The sequence below is a fragment of the Gossypium hirsutum genome, chromosome A08, assembly GCF_007990345.1.
Source record: "Gossypium hirsutum isolate 1008001.06 chromosome A08, Gossypium_hirsutum_v2.1, whole genome shotgun sequence".
Lineage (NCBI taxonomy): Eukaryota > Viridiplantae > Streptophyta > Magnoliopsida > Malvales > Malvaceae > Gossypium > Gossypium hirsutum.
The window spans coordinates 44,096,931-44,123,013 of record NC_053431.1 but is presented as its reverse complement, the minus strand read 5'-3'; the positions used below and the strand labels follow the sequence as shown (position 1 = coordinate 44,123,013).

The window sequence follows — 26,083 nt, the reverse complement described above, 5'->3', positions numbered from 1 at the left end:
TTTCGTACATACCTATATCGATACATATCTATTTCTCACCATTTCACATTTTCAATATACCCATTGAACCCTTTGGAATAATATCAGATGCTCAGGAATCTCGCACCAAAGTGCCACGTACATAGCCAATGCTATCTCAATCTCATACCACATATATGCTCACTCTCGAGCTATCAACAGGCCCACTCACACAAGCTGTGGGTCAAGACGTAGCTACACGGTGCTGCTCACACAAGCTGTCAAGTAACCGCAACACATGTTGGTATATTCAGCTACTAGTAGGACGTACAGAACCAGCACCCGGATCACATAATCACAATAACCCTTAATGACATGTCATTCATATCCTAATCTACTCCTAAGGTTCAACTGGGATTTCCAATGTCAAATCCTCTTCAAATCATTGTCGAATATGTCTGTAGTCTCGTATTCACAGTTTATGCAATATCAAAACATTTAAAATATATTCACAATGAAACTTATTACATACAAACTTACCTCGGACGCTAAAACAGCGAAATAGGTCGATTAGTCGAGTACTTTGTTTTTCCCTCGATGTAGATCCGAATTTTTCTTTTATTAATCTACATGTAATCAAAATCAACTTATTTAATTACCTCTCTATTTATTTTAGTCCAAAATTTACAATAAGGCACTTTTGCACATTTGCCCCTAATGTTTCATATTTTTACAATTTAGTCATTATTTCATAAAATCACAAATTCATGTAATTTAATACCAACACATGCTAGCCGAGTTTCATTAGTATACACATCAGCCCATATTTTTCATTCATTTCACATTTTAACCACAAAGTTTCCACATTTCACAATTAAATCCCTAATTTGCATTTTCACTAAAAATCACTTAACAAAATTTGTGTAACTGTCATCAAACATTCATAATCTACCTTCAATCACTAAAATACAAGTTATTCATCAATGGAAACATCCTCAATCTTTAAAAATTTTGAAAAATAGTCCCTGGGCTAGCTAGACCTAGTTGCAACGATTTCAAAAACATAGAAATCATTATAAAAAGGGACAAAAATCACTCACCAATTTAAGTTTGAAGTTGTCGAGCCCTAATAGCTTCCATGAATATTTTATTTTCTCAATTTTCGGTTGAAAAAACATTAGAAGATGATAACTTTTATTTTTATTTTATTTATTTTATGTTTTTTAACATATTTACTTAATTAACCTTAGTTATATAACATAAAAATCACTTAATGCATTTCCATAATTGTCCACTTATATTTCAAATGGTCTAATTAAAACATAAGGACCTCCACTATTTTATTTCATAGCCATTTAATACTTCTAGCTATTAGAACATCACTTTTGCACTTTACGCGATTTAGTCCTTTTTTATCAAATTAAACACTTAAACGATAAAATTTCTAAACGAAACTTTCACACAAACATATTATCATGCTGTAAATATTAAAAAATAATAAAATAATTATTTTAACTTCAGATTTGTGGTTTCAAAACCATTATTTTAATTTGACTAAAAACGAGCTATTACAACTCACCCCCTTAGGGATTTTCGTCCCTGAAAATCTTACTAGCAAAAAGGCTAAGGTATTGTTTCCTTGTAACACCCCTAACTCGTATTCGTCACTGGACTAAGGTCAAGAGGCATTAATGGACATAACGGAACATTTCACAATCATATCATAATTAGCAATCATACATTATCTTATCATATTCAAATATAAACAATAAGTCCCTCTTTTAGGTCTAAGCGACCTTAAACATTCATTAGGAAGAGGTTGGGACAAAACCGAACAAATATAAAATTTTTATCAAACTTAACAAATTTTCTAAATTACAAAGGTCACACGCCCGTGTGAACAGGCTGTGTACCTCACACAGCATTAGACACACCAATGTGTCTAGGCTGTGGCAAAACAGGGAATACATACTGACTTTTCCACACGACCACATGACACGCCCGTGTGCCAGGCCATGTGAAAGTTAGGGAGGCTACTGACTTGTGTTGCACGGCCAACCACATGCCCATGTGTCGGCCCGTGTGCCACACATGACCGATAGACACACCCGTGTGTCTAGGCCGTGTCAAAACTGTAGGTATATTGACTTTAAATCGTAGGGTACCCTAGGGGGCACACAGTCGTGTAACATAACCGCGTGTTGCACATAGCTGAGACACACGCCCTTATCCCTACCTGTGTAGACAAAAATAGGCTATTTGCAAAGCCAAATTGCCACCCATTAAGGGTCCTCCCTACAAACAAGAAATAGGTAACAGTTGCATCATTAGTTCAACCAATTTCAATCACATAACATACATTCTTCATGTCATGTAATCAACAACTAATATCATGCTTATATCCAAATTAAAACATACCAAATCATAAACCAAAGTCATATCAAAACATATGATTCATAATCTCAATTTACTTCATTCTTTCACATGCCAAAATCTTATCAAATTCCAAAAAGGAACATACCACAACTTACCAAAATGACCAATTCTAATAGCCATTCATGAACACATTATATTGACCATATTGCATCACATAGCTTATACACAAAATTCATTTATAAACACAACCAAAACCAAGAAATATCACATGGCTAGATATACACATTACCAAATATATTCAACTACTTCTAGCCTGTACATGCCATACTTCAAATTTACATTTTCAAAAAATACCAAAATAGAGTTTGATAGTGTGGTGATGATCCTTGATGATCCCTGAGCTCCCAGTAGCTTCGATATCTATAAAATAATGCAAACACACACAAAGTAAGCTTTCAAAAGCTTAGTAAGCCATATACAAATAAACTTATCACATAACACATTTCTAAACTATTTCATTCATGTAGTTCATGGAAAAACATAACCACATATCTATAATTCTTATATAGCTCAATTGTTCATAATTCAACTACATATGCACATCTCATTCTCAAATAACTCATACATATTTCATATGTCCACATATATACATATGCTTACCTTTCATTCTTAATCTTAATATACATGCCAAATGTACCTGAATCTGATACAAGTTCACATAGTCATTCATTTTCTTGGTATGCCCGTTGAACCGTTCGGAATCAAATAGGATACGCGGATAGCTCAAAAAGCTTGTATAATGCCAATATCCTAGACGTGGTCTTACATGTAATCAAATAACGATGCCACTGTCCCAAACAGGGTCTTACATGAAATCAAATACGAGGCTGATGTCCCAAACATGGTCTTACACGTAAATCTCAAATCGATGCCAACGTCCCAAATGTGGTCTTACACGAAATCACATATTGAAAATCCTATGTCATGATATATGTATCCTAGCTACTCCTATGGTTAGTACGAGACTTTTCGGGCGTTGTCGCATTATCAAAACTTTCTCGAATTTCATATATTTCGCTCTCAAATCCATTCATTACAATTTAAATATCATATAAGCAATTTATAATTCAATTCAATACATTTATTTGTATATCGACTTACCTCGTACAGATTCAAATGGATGGAATCGACTACTCGACGACTTTTGACTTTTCTCGATCCAATTCTATTTTCTTTGGTTCTTGATCTAAACACATTCAAATTTAACTTATTCAATCTCAAATTCATTCAAATCAATCCATTTACACATTTTAGGGCATTTTACAAATTAGCCCTCACATTTTCACATTTTAACACTTTAGTCCCTAATTCATAGAATCACAAAATATACATAATTTCTTTATATATACTTGGCTGAATATTCACTTAGCTCATATAAGCCAATATATTTCATTTAATTTACATTTTAGTCCTTCAATTTCACATTTTCTCAAATTAGTCCAAAATACTCAAATTCATCAAAAATTCAAAGACAAAACATATTAACCCAACATATATCTTTCATTTTCAATCATCAAACTCCATAAAGCTCACAATTTCATCAATGGCATAATTCAAATTCATCATCAAAAAAAAAATTTAGGTATGGGCTTGAAAGATTACTAAGAAACAATCACAAAAACGTAAAAATCTTCAAAAACCGATCAAAAATCATACCTCAATTAAGATGATAATAGCCAAACCCTATTTGACAGAAAAAGCTTTCCTTTCTCTTGTATTTTCGGCAATATGGTGAAAGAATGACAACCAAATTCATTTTATTTTATTTAACATAACATTAATGCATAATTTACCAAAATAACCTTATTATTATCATTTAAAATTCCACTAACTAATGTCCATCAATGTCATTTAATTATAACCATGGTCTATTTGCATCATAAGGACCTCTTTCGATAATTATTCAAAAAGAATGGCAATTTTGCATTATATACGATTAAGTCCTTCAATCAAATTAAGCACACAAACAATCAAATTTTCATATGGAACTTTCACAGATATCAATTCACATATAAAAAGCACGGAAAATAATATTAAAATTATATATTTTTTAACTCAGATTTGTGGTCTTGAAACCATTGTTCGGACTAAGGTCTAAACCAGACTGTTACATTTCTCATAGCTTTCTCGGGCTTCCACCTGGCTTCTTCGACACCATGTCATTGCCAAAGTACTTTCACTAAAGCTATGCTTTTATTTCACAATTGTTTAACTTCTCGAGCTAAAATTCTGATCGGTTCTTCGTTGTATGTCATGTCGGGTTGACTTTCAATCTCTGCTGGAGAAATTACAAGTGATGGATCTGATCTATATCGGCACAACATCGACACATGAAACATGTTCTGAATCTTTTCCAACTCTGACAGTAAAGCTAGCCGATATGCCACTGGCCCTATTCGTTTAATAATCTCGTATAGTCTGATAAATCGCGGACTCAATTTTCCTTTGCAACCAAAACTAAGTATTTTCTTTCACGGAGATACTTTTAGAAATACTCTGTCGCCGATCTGAAATTCAATGTCTTTACGTTTCAAATCTGCGTACGATTTCTGTCGATCTGAAGTTGCTTTCAAACTATCACAAATTACTTTCACTTTATCTTTAGTCTCTCGGATCAAATGAACCCCATGAATCTTTTTCACACACAGCTCAGTCCAATACAATGGAGTTTGGAATTTGCGACCATACAAAGCTTCATACGGTGCGATCTTTATGCTGGATTAAAAGCTATTTTTTATATGTGAATTCAACCAGTGGCAAATATCTCTCCCAGTTGCCTTCAAAATCTAAAACACAACAACGAAGCATATCTTCGAGAATTTGTATTACTCTTTCAGACTGACTGTTAGTTTGCGAATGAAATGCTGTAACACCCCTTACCCGTATTCGACGCCAGAGCAGGGTACGAGGTGTTATCGGACATAAACTCACACAATCATACAAAATCAAGACATGAATTTCCATCCAATTTAAAACTTTTCATTCACATAAATGACATCCCTTATATGGGCCCTCGAGGCCCAAAACATACATTGGGTGTGGTTCAGGACTAAACCGAGAACTTTCAGAACTTTTGTGACACTTACAAATATTTCTTATTTTGGAGGGTCACACGCCAGTGTGGGTAAGCCGTGTGGTTACAGATGCCCATGTGGCTTGGGACACGCTCGTGTCCCCAGCCCATGTAACTCTCTTTTTATGATGTCATCAACTAAATAGGGTCACACGACCAAGTCACATGCCGGTGTGTTTGGGCCGTGTAGCGAATTAAATTCCAAAAATCAGGTGCATAGTTCACACTGCCTGGGCACGCCCATGTCTTGGGGCCGTGTCCTTCACATGGCTGAGACACACGGTCGTGTCTCTACCCATCTGTTTACTACTAGGCATTCTGTTTTACCTAATTAGGGTGCAGGGGACACACGGCCAGATCACACATCCATGAGGTAGATCATGTGTCACATACAGTCTAGACACACGCCCCTGTGCCTACTGTGTGGACAACTTTGAGGCTATTTTCCAAGCCTTTTTTCACCCTCCATAACATATGTTCACTTACACATCTCAATGACATCCTACATACATTCATAAACATGGCTCATGTATATCAACTTCTTTTCAATTTATACTTGTTTAAGACTCTATATTTTATTTAGACCAAGCTTACTAAATCGCATGCAATATGAGACATCAAATTATTTCCATTTCATACATTCATGCCTTAGTGTTATTATGCCATTTACTCACATTTTCATCTTCAACATCCATGATCATATCTATAATTCATCCATGCCAAATGAATTTAACCACATCATGAGTGACCTTAGCACATGCATGCATATATAAATAGGATTACATTCCTATAATTAATATGGGCCATATCATGGCCATATACAAAATGAATCATCAAATCATTATAAGCCAACACATTTGGATAAACAATATGACATATAATAAAAAGACCAAATCCCTATACATGCCATACTTAAAATACTTGAATTCACTATACCCAAAAGATAAGTTTCATAGTGTGAATCGATCTCTAACATCCTTCGATCCTCGAGCTAGCTTGGTGATACTATAAGAAAATGGAAAAGAAAGGGGAGAAAGCATAAAGCTTATTAAGTTTGCATGTAAATAATTAACTACATTAACCATGCATTATTATACACATAACACAATAATATTTACCACAATGTCATCAAGTACCATAGGTACATTTTAAGTCATGCCATTTAGATAATGTACAATAAAACTCATTGTAACATCCTGATTTTAGTTAAATCGAAATAGTGATTTTGAAACCACAAATTTAAGGTCAAAAAATTATTTTAATATTATTATTGGTGTTTATAGCATGTGAATATATATGTGTGAAAGTTTTGTGAAATAATTTTATTGTTTGAGTGTTTAATTTGATAAAAGGACTTAATTGTGTAAAATGCAAAAATAGCATGCTATAAGTTAAAAGTGTTTATTTGATATGGTTTATTAAATGTGAGGTCCTTATGATGTTATTTGACCATAACTAAAGTAAGTGGACAATTATGACCATGGTTTAAGTGATTTTGAAGTTATATTTTAAAGGTTAAATATGTAATTAAGTAAGTTAACATATAATAAGTAACACCAAAAATAAAAAATCATGTTTTATTATCATCTTTTAACCGAAAATAAAAGCGAGAAGAAAAAAATTAGGGCTTTTGAATTTCGGCACCTTTGAAGCTTGATTGGTAAGTGTTCTTTGCTCAGTTTTTGATGATTTCTACGTTTTTGTGATCATTGCTTTGTGTTCTAGCTAGCCCGTGCCTTAATTTTCAAAATTATTGATGATTTAGTAAAGTTCCATTGATGAATGCTTGAGTTCTTGAATGTTTGATGATGGAAAATGAGTATTTGTTGATAGATTATCACGTTTTATAAAGTGATTTTTAGTGAAATTGTCATTTAAGGGCTAAATTGAGAAATGTTTAAAATGTGTGGTTAAATGTGTAAAATAAATGAACATATGGGCTGCTATGAAGTTATACAAAATTTAGTTAGGCATGGGTTTGAATTGAATTGGTGTAATTTTGTGTTTATTGAAATAAGGACAAAATTGTAATAAATGTAAAAGTTTAGTTTCAAAGTGTAAATTGGCTAAATTATGTGTTTGTGGATGAAATTTTTTGAATTGGTGATTAAATAGATTAATTTTGAATATGTAAAAATCAAGAACGAAAGAAATCAGATTTAGATCGGGGGAAATCCAAAGTTATCGAGTTGTCAACCCCATCCATTATTTCCAACTACCAGGTAAGTTCATATGCAAATAAATGTCTTTGAATTGAATTATATATGTTTATTTGTCCTTGAACTACTATGAATGTTGAATGAAAAAATCTGAGCAAGAATCGACAAAGTTACAACATCCGAAAGTCCAGTACGAACCTTAGGAATATAATAGGATACGAATGTCATGGCATTAGGTTATCAAGATGTGATTACATGTAAGACCATGTTTGGGACATTGGAATTGTATAGAGATTATGTATAAGACCATGTCTGGAACATTGGCATCGTTAAATCAATTTCATGTAAGAACCTGGCTGGGACAGTGGCATCGATATATATATTAACATGTAAGAACATATCTGGGATATGGCATGGTATGAGCTTATGTGATGAGCTTATGTGATTTTCGAGTATCCTTAACAATTCTGAATAGTTCAACGGGCAAAGTCAACTCAAGAAAAAATATGTGAATGAGCTAAGTGGCTCAGGTACGTATGAGATTCATTCGAGTATTGAAACGAGAAGTAATTGATGAATTCAATTGTGAAATTGAATATGTGTACCATGAGAAAGGTTTGTGATCATATATGTGATTAACCATGCTTAACATATTTGAATTGATATGCAAATATTCATATGATGGTTTTATTTGTATATGGCTTACTAAGCTTTTAAAGGTTACTTTGTGTGTTTTTTCAACGTTTATAGAATTTTGAAGCTAGCTCAGACATTGTGGATCATCGGGAACCATCATCACACTATCGACTAATCGTTGGTATTTTGAAGCTTTGTATATATGGTATATGGCATGTATAGACTAGTGTCATCTTGGTATGTTTTGAGTTGTGATTATAGCCATGAGTTTTGGTTTGTAAATGTTGGAATATGGCCATTTAAGTTGGCTTGAATTAGATGTTTGATAAATGATATATGTGATGTTTATAATGCCTTAAGTGTTGGCTTGTTTAAATGGTTGTATGGATGCTCTTTTGGTTAGTTATTAGTTGATATATTATTGTTTGGAAGTTGGTATATTATGGTATGATTTGAGGATGATGAACTGGTATGTTTGAGAAGCATGATTTGTGTAACACCCTTAACCCGTATCCATCGCTGGAAATGGTTAAGAGGCATTATCAGACTCGTAACTTAGATCAAAACAACCAAATATCAAATACCATCTCAATTCAATAAAATACCATTCATTCATGTTCATTACGAACGTAAACCGAGCATACAATGTCTAACCCATGCATCTAGGACTAAATCGATAACATGTGAACTTTTCAGAACTTATAAAAATTTTCAACTTTTAAAAGGTTACACGCCCATGTGAACAGGCCGTGTGCCTCATGTGTCGAAACCGTGGCGAAACAGTGCATACATACTGACTTGTCCACGCGGCCACAAGACACGCCCGTGTGCCAGGCCATGTGAAATTAGAGAGGCTACTGACTTGGCCACATGGCTGACCACACACCCGTGTGACAACCTGTGTGGCACACATGACCAATAGACACGCCTGTGTGTCTAGGCCATGTCAAAACTAGAGGGTATACTACCTTTAATTAGTAGGGTACCCCAGGGGACACATGGCCGTGTAACGTGACAGTGTGTCGCACACGGCTGAGACACATGCCCGTGTCTCTGTCCGTGTAGACAAAAATAGGCCATTTGAATAGCCAATTTGCCACCCCAATTTGGGTCAACCTACAAGCAAAAAAATAAGCATATATGCACAACCAAATCAGCCAAATTCCAAACCAAAAGATAAGCCACTCAAGACATAACAATTCCAATCGAATACATACTCATAAGCCTTACCAATCTATATCAAAACATAAGTCAAAAGCTTGTCAAAACATTTCTTTCTATACATCATTCAATTTCATGCTAAAACTTGCCAAAACTTACCAACATTTACCACTTCATTTGTCCAACTAAAACATATCAAATATATCATATTGCATCACATATCTTATACCAAAACCATGACATATCCACAACCATACCAAGCCATATCACATGGGTAAATATATACATCACAAAACATAATCCCAAAACTTCTAGCCTATACATGCCATACTTTAATATATACATTTTCAAAGTACCAAAAATGAGGTTCGATAGAGTGGTGATAATCCTTGACGATCCCCAAGCTCACAATAGCTTCAATATCTATAAAACAATGCAAACACACACAAAAAGTAAGCTTTCAAAAGCTTCGTACCAAAATCATCAACAGTATATAAAATATGAAACAACAACACATAAGTACTTATAGATTCTCAACTCATCTATCAATTTCATGCCAACATCATCCATATGTTTACACCAATTCAATAAACTATATATGCATAATACCATCTACCACATAGGTATTAAACTTACCAGAACATTCCCGTATTCATTCATTTTCATTCTCACCTCTTGTTCAGATATTTTAAGACTTTTCGAAGATTACCAATGCTTTAAACATCCGCACACTTAGTGCTTTAAAGATTAGCTAAAGCTATAATAATTCTGCACACTTAGTGCTTTCTCAATTAACCGAAGTTATCTTGGTATCGCACACTTAGTGCCTCATATAGCCAAAGTTAGTTTAAATCACACACTTAGTGCCAAATACCATTGATTTATCATCATATTCATCTAGACTAAATGTATATACAATCTATGTATAAACAAAGCCTCAAAACATACTCATAACATCATGTTTTACGTATGAACTTACCTCGTACTCGAAATTGTCGACTCGAATCATATACTCTATAATCTTCGACTTCCCTCGGTCTGAGTCTAAATTCCTCTTTTCTTGATCTATAAGTATTCAAAATTAACCCTTTTATTCACTAAATTATTCAAAACAACCCATAGACACATGTTTAGGGCATTTTGCAAACTAGCCCTCATATTTTTCCATTTCGACACTTTAGTCCCTAATTCACAAAATCACAAAATACACAAAGTTTGCTTGTACACAAGCTTAGCCAAATTTTCATAGGTCTCATACAAATTCATAAATTTCATTTATTTCACATTTTAGTCTCTCAAAATAACATTTTTACAATTTAGCCCAAATTACTCAATTTCATCAAAAATTCAAAGACAACATATGTTAACCTAAAACATATCTTTCATAATTCATCAACTAACATCACAAAGCTTATAGTTTCATTAGTGGCATAACTCAAAAGCATAAAGAAAATCAGAAATTGAAACATGGGCTTGATAGTATACTAAGCAACGATCACAAAAACATAGAAATTATCAAAAACCGAACAAAACTCATACTTTAATCAAGCTTCAACCATAGCCGAATGAAAACCTAGCCTTTGGCTTTTTCCTTTTCAAATTTTTTGTCAAAAATGATGACAATAAGGATGATTTTATGATATGTTTTATTTAACATAACTTAATTACTAAATACCAATTTTAACCTTATCCATTTCATTAAAATTCCACTAACTATTGTCCATATTTGTCCATTCATTAAACCAATGGTCTATTTGCATCATAAGGACCCTTCATTTATAAAGCCAAACCAAATAGACACTTTTAACATCTAGTACATAGCTTTTACATTTTACGCTATTGGTTTTTTTTATTAAATTAAGCACACAAACATTCAAATTTTCAAGCGAAACTTTCACACATGCTAATTCACACATCATAAACGTAGAAATAATATTTAAACATTTCTCTGACTCAAATTTGTGGTCTCGAAACTACTATTCTGACTAGAGTATAAACCAGACTGTTACAATTTGGTTGATAGAAAGGTGAGAAAATTCATTTAGGATATGTGTAAGTTATGATGATTTTGGCTTAGTAATTTTGTATATTTTGAATAAGGAATTGAGTAATTGAAATGCTTGATGATAGATGGCTTGATATGTGAGTGAATTAGCATGTTTTGGTTGCCTATATATGTGTTGAAATGGTGCCATTTTGATGGTTAGGTGTGCATGAGAAAAGGGCGGAAAATTGGCTTTCCAAAATGGCCTATTTTTGTCCACATGAACAGAGACACGGGCATGTGTCTCAGCCGTGTACGACACACGGTTAGGTTACACGGCCATGTGTCCCCTGGGGTGCCTTTTCGAATTAAGTCAATATACTCTACAGTTTTGACATGGCCTAGACACACAGGCGAGTCTACTAGTAGTGTATGGCACACGGGCTGGCACATGGGCGTGTGGTCGGCTGTGTGACCCAAGTCAGTAGCCTCCCCAGTTTTCCCACAACCATGGCACACAGGTGTGTCCTCAGTTGTGTGGTGCAAGTTAGTATGTATGCCTTGTTTTCACACGGCCTGTGACACAAGCGTGTCTGGTGGTCGTGTGAGGCACACGGCTTGTTCACACGAGCGTGTGACCTTGAAATTAAAGAAAATTTTCATGTTTCCTAAAGTTTGCAAATGTTATCAGTTTAGTCCCAAACCTCTTTTAAGCATGTTTTAAGGTCTCATAAGACCTTATAAGGGACAATGTGATTGATATGAACGAATTATGAGTATGAATGTATAAATATTTGTGAATGAAGTGTGTTATCTGGTAATGCCTCGTAACCCTATTCTGACAACAAATACGGGTTAGGGGTGTTACACTTGTAACAGCCTGATTTTGGGCTCAATTGGAATGGTGGTTTTGAGACCACCAATCCAAAGTCAAAGAAATTATTTTGTTATTATTATTTTAGAGTTATAGCATGTTTATATTAGTGCATGAAAAATTTGGTGAAGTAATTTTAGCGATTTCATGCTTAATTACGAAAAAGGACTAAATTGCATATAGTGCAAAAGTCTCGATGTGATAGCTAAGGGTGTTAAATTGCCATGAAACTTAAATTGGGGGGCTTTAAAAGATAATTAGACCCTTTAGTGAGGCTTGGGCAACCATAAGACAAAGAAGATAAAATAATCAATGTATTAGGTATGTGATGACCTAATGTGTGATAAAATAATACCCTAAAGCCTAGCCTTCATCTCTTTCATTCATCCTTTCTTCTTGACTAAAAAGATTAGCCATATGAGGGTTTTTGAAGCTTGAAAAATTGCAGCCACTTAATCTCCCTAAAATAAGTGGTTTTGATGACTTTTCTTGATAATTTTTGTATTTTTGGAACCGTTGTAACATGAGGTTTCAAATAAGGGGACTACTTTGCAAAATGGTTGAAGGTCTAAGGTTTTACCGTGAGTGTGTTCATGTTGTTTTCTAAAATTTTATGGAAGAAAATGAATCATGGATGTGAAATAAACAACTTTTGTGAAGTAGGTTTCATGGAAACCCTAACTAAGGACTACTTTGCATAAGTTAAAAAATAGTTGATAAATGTGTGAAATAATGAGAATTGTGGGCTGCTCCTAGTATAAAAAGTATTCGGCTAGGCTTGATTAAAGAGGAAATGTGATAAAAATGAGTTTTGGGTCTAGGGGGCAAAATGACCATTTTGCCCCATTATATATTGTTGAGTACCTAAATTGATAAAACGATTACATTTGTGAATTTTTATCATTATAGATCAAGAATTACAAAATTTGGGCCTCGACCGGGGAAAGCAAAATAAGTGGACTAAACTGAACTAGTCATCTACATTTTATAATCCGAGGTAAGTTGTATGTAAATAATACAACTACATAAATTTCTTATTTGTGGAAATGATTATGTATAATGAATATTGAGATAGTTGAACTCCCATTTCAACCTTAGGAAATGAATCGGATATACATGCCATGACATTTGGGTTATTTGTGTGCTAGTGTAAGACATGTCGGGGACATGCATCGGCCACATTATGAGAGCCAGTGTAAAACCATGTCTAGGGCATGGCATCGGCATTGAGACGAGAGCTAGTGTAAGACATGTCTGGGACATGCATCAGCTACGAGATGTGTCAGTGTAAGACCATGTCTGGGACATGGCATCGACACGTATAGAGGTGTCAGTGTAAGACCAAGTCTGATGACATGGCATTGGCACGGATGTGTGAGAGCTAGTGTAGGACCGTATCTGGGACATGGCGTCGGTCTCGATTTCGGTAGTTAGTGTAAGGCCATGTCTGGGACATGGCACTGACTTGATGGTTGAGCCAGTGTAAGACCATGTCTGAAACATGGCATCGACATTATACCCTATGTTTGAGGCTTAGTGAATATTCGATAGCATTCCAAATGGTTCAACAGTAAGAATTACAGTTTAAGTTAAACAAGAAAAGCATAACCATGTTGTAAGTGGTACAGGTACCTACTTGAAATGTATGAGATGTGAGCTCAAAATATGCTATGTGAATTGTATTGGATAGTGATGAGTAAGTTGTGCTTATGCCTACTTTTGTATTATGAGCATGATGATGGATGGTAAAGTTGTTGTTATATTTATTTGCATGAAACTTACTAAGCTTTATGCTTACTCCCTCTCCTTTCCATTTTCTTATAGTGCTGTCTAATTAGCTCGAGGATCATCGAGCGTCGGAGGCATTGATCACACTATCATCTGAAGCACTTGGTATAGTTAGATCTTTTATTTTGATTATGGCATGCATAGAACCCTGACTTTTGAGTTTGGTGTCATTGTTAATTGGCCAGATGTGTTGGTTTACTTTAGCATTTGATTCATTTTATATAAGGCCATGAAAAATAACTAATATTGAAAGTTTATATATGAATGCAAGATAGTCATTCACGAATGTGAAATTGTTGGCATGGTTGAATATAGGAGATGTATATAGGCCATGGCTATGGTTGTTTAGTTGAGAAATCATATTAAGTTAGACTTTGACTTGTTGGTTGATGTTAGATTCTGTTTCAGGGAGGCAAAGTGTAACACCCCAAACTCGGCCCAGACATTATGGCTGAATCTGACGCGTTACATTAAAGTGTTTTAGCGAAAATCGTGTTTTCATTGAAAACCCTTCTTAAACAAAAGAAACCTTAATAAACACACCTTTCAATTGCGAAAGCCTTGTTTTAAGTATTTGATTTAAGAAAACTTATCATTTAAAAAAAATTGAGTTGCAGAAACGTAGAAAACATACTATAATTTAGGAAACCCATGTTCAACCTCTCGTAATTACAATGGAAATAATAATACCTCAAGTAATAATAGCATAATAAAAACCATATTACAATCTGGTATGAAACATACTTAATAAAATAAAACTTATAAGCTTAAAAAAAAGTCCAAATTTGTCTTACTAGCTGGCCACCCAGAGTCCCTCCAAACATCGAGCCATCTACTGAGCATCACTTGAAAATAAAATAAAAGAGGGGCCCAGTTTTCACAAACTCAGTGTGTACAACCCTCGATGGAAAACAAGCATTCAAAAATCATCATACATCAAACATCCAATGCAATCCCATTCAAACTATCCATCCGCTACACACCAGCTCCGTGGGGATATAAATATCGTCCCACCCAGCCCACACACCAATGGTAGCCTGGTTACGGAACTACCTTCATTTACATATTGGGCTTTAAAAGCCATCGGTGGATCCACGATTGTCAGGCAACCATGTGATCCTCATATACTTCCTCCGTACCATAATTCGCACCCCATATGCAACCTAAGCAGAACATCATATGTATGCATGTCACATCCACAAAACTTACATTCAACACCTAGGGGTATTTTGGTCATTTTCGCCCATAGGGGCATTTCGGTAATTTTTCCTTAATTATGGTTTTCACTTACCTTGGCCCATGAACAAGCCCCGCGAGCTAAGGTGAACGGATACTATGCACCAGGTAGGATCCCAGAGAAGAGGAGGTGGGTCGTTAAGACCGCTTAAGTACCAAGCTCTCCTTAGATCCAATCCTAGACATGCATATACCTGTTGCCACACCTTAAACCTATGACTTGTCAATGGTCTCAATTAATTAATTAAGTTTTATGTAGTCATCATATACTAGGCCCAATACCCCTACATACATGCATATGGCCCACTAGGCCCAATCTTATTCAAACGGCCCATCTGGCCCAGCTCATATTCTTATGGCCCACTAGGCCCAATTCACATTCATATGGCCCATCAGGCCCAAATCATATTATATTCATGCTCACATACAAATTTCCTAACACATAGCATCATTTATTAATCTTTGCCTATGATGGGCCCAGCACCCCATCAAACCCATTTAGCCAATTCTCAACCCAAGTCCACGGAATCGCCCGTGGGCCTCAGGCAACCTATCAGTTTCCTCTCCATGGGTGTTTGCGCACTCATGTGACTACCGTAGCCCAACTTTTGGCTTTTCAGCATTTCGACTTTTCAGCATTTCGGCATTTCAGCTTTTTCTGATTCATTGTGTGTGTGCAGTGTATGTACACACCTGGTAGGCAAGCGTGATGCGATTTCCTTAGCCCAAACCTACAATCGATATCATTCAAAGATTAATCTCACATACTTATCGAATACTTTACCAAAAGCTGGAATCTCACCTTAACCTTACCTTGCACGATTAGTATAACAGCCCTTTCACTAACCATGATCAACTCCTAGATCTGCACCAATCATGTGACAGCCCTATAGTGACCCTAGTCGAAAAGCGGTTTCGGGACCACTAAACTGAGTCACCAAATTATTTGAATGTGATATTTATGGTCTAAAATATGTGAATATGAATGTGCGAAATTTTTAAGCTTCGATTTAGTTAATTGCATGTGAATGTAGTACATAGGACTTGTGTGACACTTTTGAAATGTGATAGGCTAATCTATAAGGATCTAATAGTGCATGTAATCAAAAGGGAGGACTTGCATGTCAATTTCCCCCCCTAATTAGTAGTGGCCGGCCATGAGCATGAGGGTGGACAAAATGTTATGGCTAAAACATGTCATAAACATGTTGGGTTGATGCTTTATGTTAGGAATAATAAAATAAAGAGCATGGGCAATAAAATATTAGTGTTAGTAGGAGGAGAAACAAAAAAAAAGAATGTGTGTGGTTGTTCCCCCCCATTGCCGTGAGTTGAAGAAAAGAAAACAAAGAAAAAAAAAGTGTCCATCCTTTTTCATTTCTTTTGGCCGAAAGTTCTAAGGAAGAAGGAAGGAGCTCTTTCTTCATGATCGGCTTGGAAGAGGATTAGGAAGAGGTTCGGCCATACTTGTATCTAGGTTAAGGTATGTTTGATGTTGTGCCATGAGATTCATGCATGTTTTTAGTAGTTAGCTTGAGTTCTAACTAGCCCATGGTTCAAATCTTTACTATGTCATGGAGATGATATTCGGCTAAGGTGGATTTGTGTTGATGTCATTTGCATGCTAAAAGTGAAGCTTTGTAATGATGCATGTGATGGTGGATTGATGACTCTTGAATCTTCTTTTTAGCATTTTTGAGTGAGACATTAAGTTCTTTGTTTAACCATGACCAAAATTGAAATGGTATGGTGTTGTGATGCATTCGGCCATGGTAGGAAGTAGAAGAGAAATATGGTTGTTGTTCACATTATTTGGATGAGAAATGGTAGTAAGGTGAAGTGCAAATGTTAGTGTTTGATTTACTAGTGTATATATGTGTATTGGCCAAGTTTTGAACTTGAAACAAAATGGTGTTTAGTCAATACAAGTGACCATACTTGTAGAATGTATTAAGTGTTGCAATCGGCCTCAACATAGACATGCATGTTCGGCCACATGAATGAGTACATAAGTTGATGTGTATGTTCGGCCATAGGTAAGCATATTGATGGCTTTATCTTGACTTAGAAAATTCGGCTAAGGGGAATATTAGCTAATATGTTGAATTCGATTCGTGATTTCGTACATATGTGACTCTAATGTCTAATGTATATATGGGCTAAGTACCTTGAGCTTCTCTTTTGATGTTCGAATGAATTGTATTAAATTGATTAATGTGATTAAAAATGCGTATGACCATTTTGTATTTGAGCTAAAGGTGGCCATATGACCCATCAAATTCATTGTCATGTTCGGCCATAAGCTAGCATAATGAGACTTTAATAAGTTAAATTTGTTTGAATTAGCTCAAGAGCTTAGAGGACCAAAGTTGGATAAGGGAAAGGAAAAAGTGATCGAATAGCCGCCGAAATTGTTCGACAACATCCGAGGTAAGTTTTCGAGTAATGGAGCTTAAATTATGATTCGATTAGATTATGTCTTAAGTAAATCAAAATCATGCTCTTTGTATGTGGCTATTGAGCCGAAATTTGTAAGTGTGATAAGTGTTTTGTGTTTGAGCTTTGGTAATGAAAATGAAATATGGATGTGTCATGATTTATTGATATATGTGCATGGTTATTCGAATGATATCCGGGCTAAGTCCCGAAGGCTTTTGTGCTAGGTAACTATAACCAGACTAAGATCCAAAGGCATTCGTGCGAGTTGCTATATCCGGGCTAAGACCCGAAGGCATTTGTGCTAGCGATTATATCTGGGCTAAAACCCGAAGGCATTTGTGCTAGCGACTATATCCGGGCTAAGTCCTGAAGGCATTTATGCTAGTGACCACATCCGGGCTAAGACTCGAAGGCCTTGTGCAAGTAGTTATATCCGGCTAAATCCCGAAGATTACTTGAGTTTGGGAATGAGCGATCTGCTGTAATAATTTCAATTAATACGCTCGTAAAATCTCAACAACGAGGTATGTGTTGTACATGCATTGGATTAATTGATTCCTCTTAAATAGCATTCGCCCAGTCGATTAAGGAGCTTCCGGTTTTTGGTTAAGTTGATCCTTTATGTATGAATATAAGGGTTGGAAATGTGAAGTAGGACTAATTTTTGAGAATATATGTGTATATGAAATTATCCGTCTAGTTATATGAATGCTATACTTCAGTTGAGCCTAATTCCATTGCTCAAAACTTACTAAGCATTAAATGCTTACTCCGTTCTTTGAATCTCTGTTTTATAGATTTTTGTTCGTCAGCTATCGGACTCGGGAGTGTCAAAGTCATAGTCGCCCACACTATCAAAGCCCCTTTTGGTACACTTTTGGTTGAACTTTGAAATGGCATGTATAGGACTACCCGTTTTGTTGTTGGTCATAGACCCTTTGGTTTTGTGTAAATTTGGATAGCCATGCGAAAATGGCTTATATACACTTTGAGCTTAGTATTATAATCGTCTTGTATGATGTTCATTAAGAGGTATGGAAATGTTTGGGAACGATTAGCCGATGGAATGGTTAATCATGATCATATTTTGTGCTATATATGCTAAAGGGCTAGTTGAATCATGGAAACTATGTAATAGGTAAAGTCTACCTTAAAAATAGATGCTGATAGCAGCAGCAACGTGAATGTGAAAAATCACTAAAAATATTAGAAATGGAATTAAATAGTGAATAAATTATGTAATATAACCTTGATGAATCTATTTTCATAGGAAAGTAACGAAACGATCCTATGAACAGTATATTATGAGATATTTAAGTTTTCGTGAAAACAGGGCCAGAACGGTTTCTGGATTCCCTGTTCCGACTTTGGAAATTCATTATAAATTAACCAGAGATAATTAGAAGTCATGCCATATATGTATAGATTCCTTTTCGAGTCTAGTTTCTATAGAAACAAACGGAATCAGTATTGAAGCCCTGTACAGGGAGATATCCAAGTCGCAATGCGCAAAGGTCAGTGTAGTCGAACCCTGAAACAGGGGAGACTTTAACTAATAAACTGTACTAATTGGCTCGACCAAAAATTCTAGAAAAAATTTTTAGATGAAAATATGAGTCTAGTTTCAGGAAAAATTTATGGAACTGATTTTCGAGTTTTGGAACTCGAGATATGATTTTTAAGGTGACAGTGACGCAGTTAGCCAGCTCGTCTGGAAATTTAAAATGGACTGTGCGAATAAGTGATTTAAGTCTGCGAACCCCTCGTGTCTGACTCCGGCAACGGTCTCGGGTACGGGGTGTTACAAATCATAACTATTAAAACCAGAATAATAGGTGACTCGTATCCAACACAAGTCTCCCTACCTTACTATGGCTATTCGGCCAACCTTAGCCAATGGATGAGGAATACTTACCAAAACCGCCACACCTAAGGGGCAATTCGGCAATAAACTAAGATCTCAGATCCGATACTAATTCCCTGCCACAGTTGATTAGAAAAAGTGAGGGACAATATTTGATACTTAGCAAAGAAACCGATTGGGAGAACAACACTTACACTAGATTTGACCAAAGTAGAAGGAGTAGTGATTGCACCAAGGGTATTCAGCCAAAGAGGTTCAGCCCTTTACGATTTTGTATGGTAAAAGAGGATTATTCAGATCCAAGGAAAAAGAAAGAAAAGTCAGTAAAGAGGTAGAGGAAGAATAGAATTCAGCACAAGGAAGGAGAAAAAGAAAGAAAGGCAGAGGCTTTTCGGTCATTAGCTTCATACCCTAGCATTCGGGATTTTTAGCCTTATAGCCGAATTTTCCCATGGCCAATTCCCCATTCAGCTCCATCACTTCTCCCTTCTCATCTCCTCGTTTTTCTCCCTGATAACCCCTTGATCCTTTCCTTAATTCTTTCTCCTAAACACTTCCCTTAGAGTCCACTTTCACGCCACTTCCATCCTTCTAGAAGGTCAAAATTAAACTTCTAAAAACACTAAGCTAGGATTCAAACCTTGGACCTCCTTGCTAGCTATTAACGCCACCTCCGTACACTCTAAGTGGCGTCACTTAGCCACTCCTCTACTAGGCTCTTTGCTGCTATTTTCCCTTATCTTTATTAAAAGCCCAAGTACTTGCCAACCCTGATTCTTTTAATAATTAACTTATAATTTCTTCTACCCCTTAATTCGAACTCAAACCTTGACCAAGACCTACCTTTGCGTAATTAGCACTTAACCGGAATTATTAAGCACAAAAATAAAAATTCAAGATTTCGAGATTTCAGGATTTTTGTATTTCGGGATTTTTAGGGCGTTACAACTCTACCCCCTTAAACAAATTTCGTCCTCGAAATTTCCAACTACTAACACAGACTACAACATCACACTTCCGCTATGCACTTTAACTCCAGCTTAGGTAAATAGCACACTATGGGTAAGTACATACCATTATTCGCCTCTGGAGCGTCTACATCCTCTTGACGACATGCTGCATAGACCAAATCTGGCTGCCTCACCTCAGCATGATCAGCACCTCTGCTTGGTGTTCCACGACCCAAATTGTTTCCACCCCTGGCTTGATCATGACCTCTCTGCTGTAGCGGACCACCCCTCGGTGGCTGTACATCTCCTCGATCCACGACTGGCACCTAAGCTGACAGTTTAGGGAAATTCTGGATCCTATGCTTCATAGATCCACAAGCTAGGGTAATTCCTGATCCTATGCTCCATAGATCCACAAGCTAGACAAGCTCCCGTCCTCTTCCAACACTCGCCTGCATGACCTTTGCCACAATTAGCACAAAGTGGCACCCCTGGATTAACAGCAGGGGGCCCTGCTCTATCTAGCCCATTAACTCTGGCCCTAGCCCTAGGCATCTGTCTTACACCAGGAGTCTCAGCCTCCCTTTTATTCCTACCCCTCTATTTCTCCCGATTTAAGTGCTCAGTATGCTTTACCTCATCTGTTTTCTTTGCCTTCTCCACCAACTCTGAGAAAACTCGCTCCCTTTGTGGAGCTATCAGTACTCTGAGGCTATCTCTAAGTCCATCCTCAAACCTCACGCAATGCTCATACTCCGTTGCCACCATTACTCTTGCATACCTACTAAGGCGTAAAAACACCGCCTCATACTCCGCCACTGATTTTTCCCCTTGGGTCAAATTCAGGAACTCCTTCCTTCTAGCATTCACATAGCTTGCACCCACATACTTACCTTGGAATGCAGCTTTGAAAAACTCCCAAGTGACCCGCTCCAGTTGGGTGCCCTCTTTCACTGTCAGCCACCACTGGTAGGCTTCTTCCCTAAGCAGTGACACTTGTCCTTTCAACTTTTGCTCAGGTGAGCAGTCCAGGTCCTCCATTATCCTTTCAGTGGCCTCCAACCAATATTTCGCCACATTAGGAGCCACGCCAGCCATGCCCTTAAAGATCTCAGCCCCGTTCGAATGAAGTTGCTCCGGAATGAACCCCCGATTTTTGCTGCCATTATTGGGCCCAGCGACCCTTTCCAAAATTCTCATCATTGCTTGCAACAATGCATCTTCTCCCACGGCCCAATCCTACGGTCCATTCCAAGCCACAGGTGAGGCCGGAGCCTATTCTACTCCAACATTGGGCATATGGCCCGATGCCAACGATTCAGCCCTAAAACTTCCGCGGCCTCGTCCATGGCCACTTGTACCTCTTCTAGCACTCATCGTCGATTCGCGTATTATCTAGATTAGAAATTTTATAAAGTCTTCGTTAGTTTCAATAATTAACCCGATGTTTTACGGAAGTACTTAAAGAGAAGATTGTTTTCGAAAATCCTCTACAGTTTCAACTTCCTGCGGGCTTTGGTTCCATTCTAACAAAATCATCTAGAGTAGCCCTCTAACTGTTTACTATAATAACTTAAACAAATTTAAGAGTAAAAGTACTTACTTGGTTGGATGTCGGAGACTCAGTGTGCCGCTCAGCAACACTTCCCTTTTTCCAAAACATTGTAATCCAATAAAAAATATTATTTTTTTAAAACAAAAAAACCAAGTAATAAGGCCCAAATTCACTACCCGAGTTTTAAAACTTGGGCTCTGATACCACTAAATGTAACACCCCAAACTCGGCCCAGACGTTATGGTTGAATCTGACGTGTTACTCAACTTCTCGTAATTACAATGGAAATAATAATACCTCAAGTAATAATATCATAATAAAAACCTTATTACAATCTGGCCTGAAACATACTTAATAAAATAAAACTTATAAGCTTAAAAAAAAAGTCCAAATTTGTGTTGCTAGCTAGCCACCCAGAGTCCCTCCAAACATCGAACCTTCTACTGAGCATCACCTGAAAATAAAATAAAATCCACACACCAACAGTAGCCCGTGATAAACCGTAATTTATACATATTTTTACCCCATGCTTAACACATTTTATGGATGATTTTTCTTTAGAATTGGTGAATTCGATGCTCCTAATGCCTTAATTTCATGTTTTATATTTAGGAGAGCATAAGAGAGGGAAAGGAACGAGAAACAGGCCAAAAACAGAGAAAATGGGCCAAATTACGAAATCAACACGGCTTGGACTTCCTCACATGGGCAGACCACACAGCCGTATCAATTTGGTAGATTTGAAGCACGATTCACACGGGCGTGTCCCTACTGAGCCCAAGCTGAGTCCAATTCAGAAAAGGCTAATTTTGAGGGTTTTTTAGGCATTCTAAAGCCTATAAATACGCCTTAAAGGAAGAGAAAAAGGGAGGCACTGAGAAGAAGGAAGGAATTACTCGAAGGAAGCCGATTGATCTATCTCAGAAGTCGGTTTCATCATCAAGACTAAAGATCTCCCCTCAACTTCCCTTAGGAGTTTTGGGTTTTCTTTATGTTTTGTATTCATTATTCTTCTGAGATGTTTTCATTTTTATTTATGAACTAAATCCCCTAAATACCTAAGGGGAATGAAACCTAAGATGAATCTTGTTATTATTTTTTAAACTGTATGATAAATATTTAACTTGTTCTTAATTATGTGTTCTTAATTCTTTTTTTGATATCCTAGGATACTGATTTAAGATAAGCTCTTATTCAGAGGAGAAATAGACCCTGTCTAAGAGTACATTTGTCATAATTAAACAGAATTGATTGCGTGCCTAGAGATAGGGTGACAAGATTTTGCCAAATTAGGGTGAAACCTAATATGGGGATCCATAGATCGAGTTAATGCAACCCTAGAGTGTTAATTAGAGAAAAGTCTCAATTATTCAATCTAGGGATTAGACGTTATTAGTCTTGAATAGGGATAATAACATAACTTAGGGATCTCTACGAAACAAGTTCAATGAATAAATCGTCCCTTTCGGAGCCAGAATAACAAGTACAGTCTAAGGGGATTTTTCCTTAGGTATTGTCTTAATTCAATCGTTTTCCAAAAGTAATCCCCCAATTCTACTTTCTGTGAATTCTTAGTTTAGATAATTAGTTAGTTAAAACAAAACCCCCTTATTTTTTAGGCTAGATAATGAAAAGATAGTCATTACTAGTACTTTTAGCTCCTTTGGGTTTGACAATCCGGTCTTGCTAAAACTATACTACTGTTCGACAGGTACACTTGCTTGCATCGCGATAATAGTTAGTTTCAAGAATGATTAATTATAAATATTTAAAACTTACCTGTCACGAAAATCGCGACCATGTTTTTGGCACCGTTGCCGGGGAACTAAGATATTAGGAACGCTCAATTTTTATTACTTTAGCCATTTATTTTCTAGAAATTTAATTTTAGTTATTATTATTATTTATTAATTTACTTTTTCTTTCTCTTGGCAAGTTTTTATAGTTTATGACTAGAAGAAACCCGTCAGGACCACTACTTTTTGACGAAGAAATCGATCGCACAGTTCGTAGAAATCAAAGAGAAATAAGGCGAAGCTGAAGATACATAGAGAACGAGCAAGAGGACGATGCTCAACCCCCAACCAAAGAGATGGCTGAAAACCAAGACAACCAGCTACCTCCTGTAATTGCGGTTAATCAAAATCCTGCTCCACGCACTATGCATGATTATGCTAAACCTTCTTTAACAGGAACTAAATCGAGCATAGTTAGACCTACTGTAGCTGTAAATACTTTTGAACTAAAACCTAACACTATTCAAATGATAAAACAATTTGTTCAGTTTGATGGTTTGCAGGATGAGGATCCCAACGCTCACTTAGCAAACTTTTTAGAACTGCGATACATTTAAAATTATTGGTGTTCTTATGATGCCATTTATTTTTGATTATTCCCTTTTTCATTGAGGAACAAAGCTAAGCAGTGGTTGAACTCATTACCATGAGGGTCAATCACTACTTGGGAACAAATGACCGAAAAATTTCTATTAAAATATTTCCCGTCGGCTAAAACGGCCAAATTACATAATGATATCTCTTTGTTTGTGCAGATAGACTTAGAAACTCTTTACAATGCATGGGAGAGATCCAAGGGCTTACTGAGAAGGTGCCCTCACCATGGGTTACCGCTTTGGCTTGAGGTTCAAATGTTCCATAATGGCCTGAATCCTTTGACTCGGTAAATGGTTGACGCAGCTGCTGGCAGAACCATCAATAATAAAACACCTGAAGATGCTTATGAGTTTATAGAGGAGATGTCACTGAATAACTATCAGTGGCAAGTCATGAGGACAAAACCAACGAAAACAACCGGTGTTTATAATGTCAACTTGGTCACTATGCTCTCTATTCAGGTAGAACTCTTGAATACGAAAATTGATGGTTTTCTTAGTTCTGCACAGGTTCACCAAGTAATGCAGTGCGAAGCAAGCCGAGGTGGATCAAGCAATTCAGAATACCAACCTTATGGCCACAACATGGATAACGAGCAGTTAAATTACATGGGTACTAATCCTCGATCTCAAAACAATCCATATAGTAACACTTACAATGCAGGTTGGAGGAACCACCCAAATTTCTCGTGGGGTGGTCAGGGAAGTCAAAGATCACAACATCCTCCAGGCTTTCAACAACCCCCTACCAACAAGAGAAGAAGCCGAACCTTAAAGAGATGCTGTCTAAATTTATCTCGGTGTCAGAAACCTATTTCCAGAACACCGAGACAACACTTAAAAATCAACAAGTGTCGATCCAAGGGCTCGAAACTCAGATAGGCCATCTTTAAACTAATCTTCGAATGACCACAAGGTAGCTTGCCAAGTAATACTGAACCCAACCCAAGGGAACAACTCAACGCGATTAATGTTCAAGATGAAGAAGGATTCGTTGAGCCTGAGCCAGAATCGGGGCAAGAAAGTATAGTAAGTAGAGGTCAAGGTGAGGTAGGTCATAATAAAAACAAATTAGTGAATATCGAATATAAACCTCGCCATACCCCAACGCGACAAGGAAAGACCGCTCAGATGTACAATTTGGTAAATTCCTTAAACTCTTAAAAAAATTACACATTAACTTATCGTTTATTGAAGCTCTATCACAGATGCCAAACGCAATGAAATTTTTGAAGAAGCTTTTAGCACATAAGCAGAAGTTGGACGAGGCATCGCATGTGGAACTAAACGCAGTTTGCTCAGCTATTCTGCAAAATAAGCTACCGAACAAATTAAAAAATCTAGGGAGTTTTACAATTCCTTGCTTAATTGGTAGTTTAGATGTTAATAATGCATTAGCTGATATAGGGCTAGTATTAACGTCATGCCATACAAAATGTTCAAACGACTAGGTCTTGGGAAACCCAAACAGACTAGGATGAGCATTCAATTAGCAGATAAAACTATAAGATTTCCTAGGGGTATTATTGAAGATGTGCTAGTTAAAATCGATAAATTTATATTTCCCGTGGACTTCAT

The 26,083-nt window shown here is 36.5% G+C and overlaps 1 non-coding gene across 1 annotated transcript; it reads right to left on the bottom strand.

Moving 5' to 3' along the window:
* Positions 1-24,632: 24,632 nt before the first annotated feature.
* LOC121205862 (small nucleolar RNA R71) lies at positions 24,633-24,738 on the bottom strand. Its single transcript, XR_005900935.1, has one exon. It is a non-coding gene; the product is annotated as a small nucleolar RNA R71 (small nucleolar RNA).
* Positions 24,739-26,083: the final 1,345 nt, after the last annotated feature.